Here is a 9,592-nt window from a genome sequence, read left to right as displayed (position 1 = left end):
TACCCAGACTGACAGGTATTACAGCCCAATGCTCTACTGTCCTACCCAGACTGACAGGTATTACAACAGCCCAGTGCTCTACTGTCTTACCCAGACTGACAGGTATTACAACAGCCCAATGCTCTACTGTCCTACCCAGACTGACAGGTATTACAACAGCCCAGTGCTCTACTGTCCTACCCAGACTGACAGGTATTACAACAGCCCAGTGCTCTACTGTCCTACCCAGACTGACAGGTATTACAACAGCCCAGTGCTCTACTGTCCTACCCAGACTGACAGGTATTACAACAGCCCAGTGCTCTACTGTCCTACCCAGACTGACAGGTATTACAACAGCCCAGTGCTCTACTGTCCTACCCAGACTGACAGGTATTACAACAGCCCAGTGCTCTACTGTCCTACCCAGACTGACAGGTATTACAACAGCCCAGTGCTCTACTGTCCTACCCAGACTGACAGGTATTACAACAGCCCAGTGCTCTACTGTCCTACCCAGACTGACAGGTATTACAACAGCCCAGTGCTCTACTGTCCTACCCAGACTGACAGGTATTACAACAGCCCAATGCTCTACTGTCCTACCCAGACTGACAGGTATTACAACAGCCCAATGCTCTACTGTCCTACCCAGACTGACAGGTATTACAACAGCCCAATGCTCTACTGTCCTACCCAGACTGACAGGTATTACAACAGCCCAATGCTCTACTGTCCTACCCAGACAGACAGGTATTACAACAGCCCAATGCTCTACTGTCCTACCCAGACAGACAGGTATTACAACAGCCCAATGCTCTACTGTCCTACCCAGACAGACAGGTATTACAGCCCAGTGCTCTACTGTCCTACCCAGACTGACAGGTATTACAGCAGCCCAATGCTCTACTGTCCTACCCAGACTGGCAGGTATTACAACAGCCCAATGCTCTACTGTCCTACCCAGACTGACAGGTATTACAACAGCCCAATGCTCTATTGTCCTACCCAGACTGACAGGTATTACAACAGCCCAGTGCTCTACTGTCCTACCCAGACTGACAGGTATTACAACAGCCCAATGCTCTACTGTCCTACCCAGACTGACAGGTATTACAACAGCCCAATGCTCTACTGTCCTACCCAGACTGACAGGTATTACAACAGCCCAATGCTCTACTGTCCTACCCAGACTGACAGGTATTACAACAGCCCAATGCTCTACTGTCCTACCCAGACTGACAGGTATTACAACAGCCCAATGCTCTACTGTCCTACCCAGACTGACAGGTATTACAGCCCAATGCTCTACTGTCCTACCCAGACTGACAGGTATTACAGCCCAGTGCTCTACTGTCCTACCTAGACTGACAGGTATTACAACAGCCCAGTGCTCTACTGTCCTACCCAGACTGACAGGTATTACAACAGCCCAATGCTCTACTGCCCTACCCAGACTGACAGGTATTACAACAGCCCAATGCTCTACTGCCCTACCCAGACTGACAGGTATTACAACAGCCCAGTGCTCTACTGTCCTACCCAGACTGACAGGTATTACAACAGCCCAATGCTCTACTGTCCTACCCAGACTGACAGGTATTACAACAGCCCAATGCTCTACTGCCCTACCCAGACTGACAGGTATTACAACAGCCCAGTGCTCTACTGCCCTACCCAGACTGACAGGTATTACAACAGCCCAGTGCTCTACTGTCCTACCCAGACTGACAGGTATTACAACAGCCCAGTGCTCTACTGTCCTACCCAGACTGACAGGTATTACAACAGCCCAGTGCTCTACTGTCCTACCCAGACTGACAGGTATTACAACAGCCCAGTGCTCTACTGTCCTACCCAGACTGACAGGTATTACAACAGCCCAATGCTCTACTGTCCTACCCAGACTGACAGGTATTACAACAGCCCAATGCTCTACTGCCCTACCCAGACTGACAGGTATTACAACAGCCCAATGCTCTACTGCCCTACCCAGACTGACAGGTATTACAACAGCCCAGTGCTCTACTGTCCTACCCAGACTGACAGGTATTACAACAGCCCAGTGCTCTACTGTCCTACCCAAACTGACAGGTATTACAACAGCCCAGTGCTCTACTGTCCTACCCAAACTGACAGGTATTACAACAGCCCAGTGCTCTACTGTCCTACCCAGACAGACAGGTATTACAGCCCAGTGCTCTACTGTCCTACCCAGACTGACAGGTATTACAGCAGCCCAATGCTCTACTGTCCTACCCAGACTGACAGGTATTACAGCCCAGTGCTCTACTGTCCTACCCAGACTGACAGGTATTACAACAGCCCAGTGCTCTACTGTCCTACCCAGACTGACAGGTATTACAACAGCCCAATGCTCTACTGTCCTACCCAGACTGACAGGTATTACAACAGCCCAATGCTCTACTGTCCTACCCAGACTGACAGGTATTACAACAGCCCAATGCTCTACTGTCCTACCCAGACAGACAGGTATTACAACAGCCCAATGCTCTACTGTCCTACCCAGACAGACAGGTATTACAACAGCCCAATGCTCTACTGTCCTACCCAGACAGACAGGTATTACAACAGCCCAATGCTCTATTGTCCTACCCAGATAGACAGGTATTACAACAGCCCAATGCTCTATTGTCCTACCCAGACAGACAGGTATTACAACAGCCCAATGCTCTACTGTCCTACCCAGACAGACAGGTATTACAACAGCCCAATGCTCTACTGTCCTACCCAGACTGACAGGTATTACAGCCCAGTGCTCTACTGTCCTACCCAGACTGACAGGTATTACAGCCCAGTGCTCTACTGTCCTACCCAGACTGACAGGTATTACAACAGCCCAATGCTCTACTGTACTACCCAGACAGACAGGTATTACAACAGCCCAATGCTCTACTGTCCTACCCAGACTGACAGGTATTACAACAGCCCAATGCTCTACTGTCCTACCCAGACAGACAGGTATTACAACAGCCCAATGCTCTACTGTCCTACCCAGACAGACAGGTATTACAACAGCCCAATGCTCTACTGTCCTACCCAGACAGACAGGTATTACAACAGCCCAATGCTCTATTGTCCTACCCAGATAGACAGGTATTACAACAGCCCAATGCTCTATTGTCCTACCCAGACAGACAGGTATTACAACAGCCCAATGCTCTACTGTCCTACCCAGACAGACAGGTATTACAACAGCCCAATGCTCTACTGTCCTACCCAGACTGACAGGTATTACAGCCCAGTGCTCTACTGTCCTACCCAGACTGACAGGTATTACAGCCCAGTGCTCTACTGTCCTACCCAGACTGACAGGTATTACAACAGCCCAATGCTCTACTGTACTACCCAGACAGACAGGTATTACAACAGCCCAATGCTCTACTGTCCTACCCAGACTGACAGGTATTACAACAGCCCAATGCTCTACTGTCCTACCCAGACTGACAGGTATTACAACAGCCCAATGCTCTACTGTCCTACCCAGACTGACAGGTATTACAACAGCCCAATGCTCTACTGTCCTACCCAGACGGACAGGTATTACAACAGCCCAATGCTCTACTGTCCTACCCAGACTGACAGGTATTACAACAGCCCAGTGCTCTACTGTCCTACCCAGACGGACAGGTATTACAGCCCAATGCTCTACTGTCCTACCCAGACGGACAGGTATTACAACAGCCCAGTGCTCTACTGTCCTACCCAGACTGACAGGTATTACAACAGCCCAATGCTCTACTGTCCTACCCAGACTGACAGGTATTACAGCCCAATGCTCTATTGTCCTACCCAGACTGACAGGTATTACAACAGCCCAATGCTCTACTGTCCTACCCAGACAGACAGGTATTACAACAGCCCAATGCTCTACTGTCCTACCCAGACTGACAGGTATTACAACAGCCCAATGCTCTACTGTCCTACCCAGACAGACAGGTATTACAACAGCCCAATGCTCTACTGTCCTACCCAGACTGACAGGTATTACAACAGCCCAATGCTCTACTGTGCTACCCAGACTGACAGGTATTACAACAGCCCAATGCTCTACTGTGCTACCCAGACTGACAGGTATTACAACAGCCCAATGCTCTACTGTCCTACCCAGACTGACAGGTATTACAGCCCAGTGCTCTACTGTCCTACCCAGACTGACAGGTATTACAACAGCCCAATACTCTACTGTCCTACCCAGACTGACAGGTATTACAACAGCCCAATACTCTACTGTCCTACCCAGACTGACAGGTATTACAACAGCCCAGTGCTCTACTGTCCTACCCAGACTGACAGGTATTACAACAGCCCAGTGCTCTACTGTCCTACCCAGACTGACAGGTATTACAACAGCCCAATGCTCTACTGTCCTACCCAGACGGACAGGTATTACAACAGCCCAATGCTCTACTGTCCTACCCAGAGAGACAGGTATTACAACAGCCCAGTGCTCTACTGTCCTACCCAGACTGACAGGTATTACAACAGCCCAATGCTCTACTGTCCTACCCAGACTGACAGGTATTACAACAGCCCAATGCTCTACTGTCCTACCCAGACTGACAGGTATTACAACAGCCCAGAGCTCTACTGTCCTACCCAGTCTGACAGGTATTACAACAGCCCAATGCTCTACTGTCCAACCCAGACTGACAGGTATTACAGCCTAGTGCTCTACTGTCCTACCCAGACTGACAGGTATTACAAGAGCCCAATGCTCTACTGTCCTACCCAGACTGACAGGTATTACAGCCCAATGCTCTACTGTCCTACCCAGACTGACAGGTATTACAACAGCCCAATGCTCTACTGTCCTACCCAGACTGACAGGTATTACAACAGCCCAATGCTCTACTGTCCTACCCAGACAGACAGGTATTACAACAGCCCAGTGCTCTACTGTCCTACCCAGACTGACAGGTATTACAACAGCCCAGTGCTCTACTGTCCTACCCAGACTGACAGGTATTACAACAGCCCAATGCTCTACTGTCCTACCCAGACTGACAGGTATTACAACAGCCCAATGCTCTACTGTCCTACCCAGACTGACAGGTATTACAACAGCCCAATGCTCTATTGTCCTACCCAGACTGACAGGTATTACAACAGCCCAGTGCTCTACTGTCCTACCCAGACTGACAGGTATTACAACAGCCCAATTCTCTACTGTCCTACCCAGACTGACAGGTATTACAACAGCCCAATGCTCTATTGTCCTACCCAGACAGACAGGTATTACAACAGCCCAGTGCTCTACTGTCCTACCCAGACTGACAGGTATTACAACAGCCCAATGCTCTACTGTCCTACCCAGACTGACAGGTATTACAACAGCCCAATGCTCTATTGTCCTACCCAGACAGACAGGTATTACAACAGCCCAATGCTCTACTGTCCTACCCAGACTGACAGGTATTACAACAGCCCAATGCTCTACTGTCCTACCCAGACTGACAGGTATTACAACAGCCCAATGCTCTACTGTCCTACCCAGACTGACAGGTATTACAACAGCCCAGTGCTCTACTGTCCTACCCAGACGGACAGGTATTACAACAGCCCAATGCTCTACCCAGACTGACAGGTATTACAACAGCCCAATGCTCTACTGTCCTACCCAGACTGACAGGTATTACAACAGCCCAATGCTCTACTGTCCTACCCAGACAGACAGGTATTACAACAGCCCAATGCTCTACTGTCCTACCCAGACAGACAGGTATTACAACAGCCCAGTGCTCTACTGTCCTACCCAGACTGACAGGTATTACAACAGCCCAGTGCTCTACTGTCCTACCCAGACTGACAGGTATTACAGCCCAATGCTCTACTGTCCTACCCAGACTGACAGGTATTACAGCCCAGTGCTCTACTGTCCTACCCAGACTGACAGGTATTACAACAGCCCAGTGCTCTACTGTCCTACCCAGACTGACAGGTATTACAACAGCCCAATGCTCTACTGTCCTACCCAGACTGACAGGTATTACAACAGCCCAGTGCTCTACTGTCCTACCCAGACTGACAGGTATTACAACAGCCCAGTGCTCTACTGTCCTACCCAGACTGACAGGTATTACAACAGCCCAATGCTCTACTGTCCTACCCAGACTGACAGGTATTACAACAGCCCAGTGCTCTACTGTCCTACCCAGACTGACAGGTATTACAACAGCCCAATGCTCTACTGTCCTACCCAGACTGACAGGTATTACAACAGCCCAGTGCTCTACTGTCCTACCCAGACAGACAGGTATTACAACAGCCCAGTGCTCTACTGTCCTACCCAGACAGACAGGTATTACAACAGCCCAGTGCTCTACTGTCCTACCCAGACTGACAGGTATTACAACAGCCCAGTGCTCTACTGTCCTACCCAGACTGACAGGTATTACAGCCCAATGCTCTACTGTCCAACCCAGACTGACAGGTATTACAACAGCCCAGTGCTCTACTGTCCAACCCAGACTGACAGGTATTACAACAGCCCAGTGCTCTACTGTCCTACCCAGACTGACAGGTATTACAACAGCCCAGTGCTCTACTGTCCTACCCAGACTGACAGGTATTACAACAGCCCAATGCTCTACTGTCCAACCCAGACTGACAGGTATTACAGCCTAGTGCTCTACTGTCCTACCCAGACTGACAGGTATTACAGCCCAATGCTCTACTGTCCTACCCAGACTGACAGGTATTACAGCCCAATGCTCTACTGTCCTACCCAGACAGACAGGTATTACAACAGCCCAGTGCTCTACTGTCCTACCCAGACAGACAGGTATTACAACAGCCCAGTGCTCTACTGTCCTACCCAGACTGACAGGTATTACAACAGCCCAATGCTCTACTGTCCTACCCAGACTGACAGGTATTACAACAGCCCAATGCTCTACTGTCCTACCCAGACTGACAGGTATTACAACAGCCCAATGCTCTACTGTCCTACCCAGACTGACAGGTATTACAACAGCCCAATGCTCTACTGTCCTACCCAGACTGACAGGTATTACAACAGCCCAATGCTCTACTGTCCTACCCAGACTGACAGGTATTACAACAGCCCAATGCTCTACTGTCCTACCCAGACTGACAGGTATTACAACAGCCCAGTGCTCTACTGTCCTACCCAGACTGACAGGTATTACAACAGCCCAGTGCTCTACTGTCCTACCCAGACTGACAGGTATTACAACAGCCCAGTGCTCTACTGTCCTACCCAGACTGACAGGTATTACAACAGCCCAGTGCTCTACTGTCCTACCCAGACTGACAGGTATTACAACAGCCCAATGCTCTACTGTCCTACCCAGACTGACAGGTATTACAACAGCCCAATGCTCTACTGTCCTACCCAGACTGCAGTAGGCCCAACTTCCATTTAGCATTTTAACCCGTTGTTTAATTACTTATTGATGTATTATATTATTATTGTTTGTGAGCTTCTGTATGCTACAAGTCAGCCGTCAGCTGCAAAATGGTGTTTCCTACTATTAAGATAAACGTTAAAATATATATATTTGATATATTTGTTTGATATATTTGATATATCATATATTAATTTATATTTCATATATACTTACCACACAAGGGACAGTTTGGGTATAAGTAAATGAGAATAGTAGAGCCTATAGTTTATCAAAGAGAGAAAACTACAGCGAAAAAACAAAAGAGAAACATGCATTAGTCAAGTGTCATACTGTAACTGTATAGTGTAATAGTATTGATCTGAAACCACTGCTCTAGATCAACTGAAATGTCCTGAAAGCCAGGAACTGAAATGTTCACTGAAACCACTGCAGTTCTAACGAGTGAAAACCAATGTGACAAGCACTCCTCCTGACATGTGATGTGTCATACGTGTGTTAAAACACACGCCAGTAGAAAAAGTAGATCCCCTCACCAAAACACAAAGAGCAGCATGACATAGTGAATTAATCTCATGATCTCGAGAAAGTAAACCGTAAGGAATGATGAGAAGATGATAACGGCAAAAAAAAGTTCATGGCGACCCGTTAAATACCGAGGAGCAACAAGTCTTAAACGCAACTCTGGTCAGCGTCGGTCTCTTTTCATGTGAAAACTGTTGCTGTCTACAGACCGCAGTAATTCTCAACAATTCCTTGATATTTCTGACCGGGGAACCGTCGCACACTCACGTGAGAAGAAGGGGGGCATCCGCCGTTACCGGGTATGAAAGGAATGCAGAAAATAAGTGAAGAATAAGAAACAAATGTAAAATAAACAGGTAAAATGTCTCACATGAATAGAACAAATATCTGGAACTAAACGAAGTATTGATCTTCCCGAGCCCCAAACTTGTATTTAGTTGAAAAGAAAATCCTAAAGGTACTGCCAGTTCTTCTTCCAAACTGTATAGAAGAAAACAAAATGTAGGTTACCCTCCGGTATGGAACTATGAAGGGGGAGGAGGCATAGCGAGGGGTTCCACTAGTTACCACAGACACAAAGTCAAAATGGGCAATATCGTACAAATTCATAAAAACTTTGTTTTTTTTGGTCTTAATTTAAGGTTAAAGTTAGGCATAAGGTTAGCAGTGTGGTTAAGGTTAGGTTTTAAATCACATTTTGAAATTTGAAGAAATGGGCCGGGCGTGACTTTGTGGCTGTGGTAACTAGTGACGACCATATCAAGGCTGGTCAACGGACAAACCTGGACAGGATTCCTAGAATACGGATTGGATTTAGATGAGTTGGATTGGGTTTCTAAGGGATGGAAATGGACCCCTGATTTTTTGTGAACATTTAGATGGTAAACCACCTCTCAGCCGCACCGAGCCCTCGCAGCGATGTTTGGCCTAATCTAGGACATCTTCATAAAGACATCATGCATGCCAAGTTTCTACAGGAAAAACTGCAATACATAGGTTATTGTACTGCGCACATTATAGGCATTGATATATCGAAGTCAGATCGTCATTTAAATGCATTTTGATAGGATCCTAATACGCTAGTAGTCTATGTCAGGGACAACTAGCCCCCCCCCCCAGAACAATGTCCAACTGCTGACGCAAACAAGCAAAGTTTGGTAAAAAAATAAATAAGGTATGTGGATGATGGTCATGCAGGAAAACAAACTATTAAGGGAAACAAGTGGCTACTTTTTTTTAGTTGTTTAATTAAATATTGTTTTTGTTTTTTAAAATTTGTATTTTCCCCTAATTGCTGGGGTAACTTCTGGGCCCTTCCCCCAGGCCCCAGAAGATCAGTGTGTAAAAATCTATAGTATCATTTTTATTTGGACATTTTTCCATTTATTAACTCTTAAAAGCTCAAATCTAGGTATCTTATTTTAATTAAATCAAATACTGAAAAAATTGGCATTGCACAATTGGCATCACTATTTAATATCCTCACGATGACGAGGTTTTGATGTAAGGTCCCTATTCACATTTTTGTGCTAAATCATCCTAAAGTTAATAAAAAAAATTGACTGTGTAACTTAATGAAGTTACTTGTAGATAATTTGGACATGATTTTGAAAATGCTCATTTAGGTACCATCGACTTGCATCCAACTCAGCACGCAACGTCCACAGACTTCGAATTGTAGGCGAGATCAGGTCCGT

General features: G+C 47.0%; 1 protein-coding gene across 2 annotated transcripts in view; it reads right to left on the bottom strand.

The window, feature by feature from the left end:
• The window catches only part of pgghg (protein-glucosylgalactosylhydroxylysine glucosidase), a 37,873-nt gene extending 29,483 nt beyond the window's left edge, over positions 1-8,390 (bottom strand). The window contains exon 1 of one of the 2 annotated variants that reach the window (XM_039017919.1): positions 8,163-8,390. The gene's annotated coding sequence lies outside the window, so the exon portion shown is untranslated. The remainder of the gene's footprint in view (positions 1-8,162) is intronic. The other variant, XM_039017920.1, reaches the window with a different exon arrangement.
• Between the last annotated feature and the right edge of the window lie 1,202 nt (positions 8,391-9,592).

The sequence above is a fragment of the Salvelinus namaycush genome, chromosome 21 (genome assembly GCF_016432855.1).
Source record: "Salvelinus namaycush isolate Seneca chromosome 21, SaNama_1.0, whole genome shotgun sequence".
In the NCBI taxonomy this organism is placed as follows: domain Eukaryota; kingdom Metazoa; phylum Chordata; class Actinopteri; order Salmoniformes; family Salmonidae; genus Salvelinus; species Salvelinus namaycush.
This window is presented reverse-complemented; position numbering and strand designations above follow the sequence as displayed.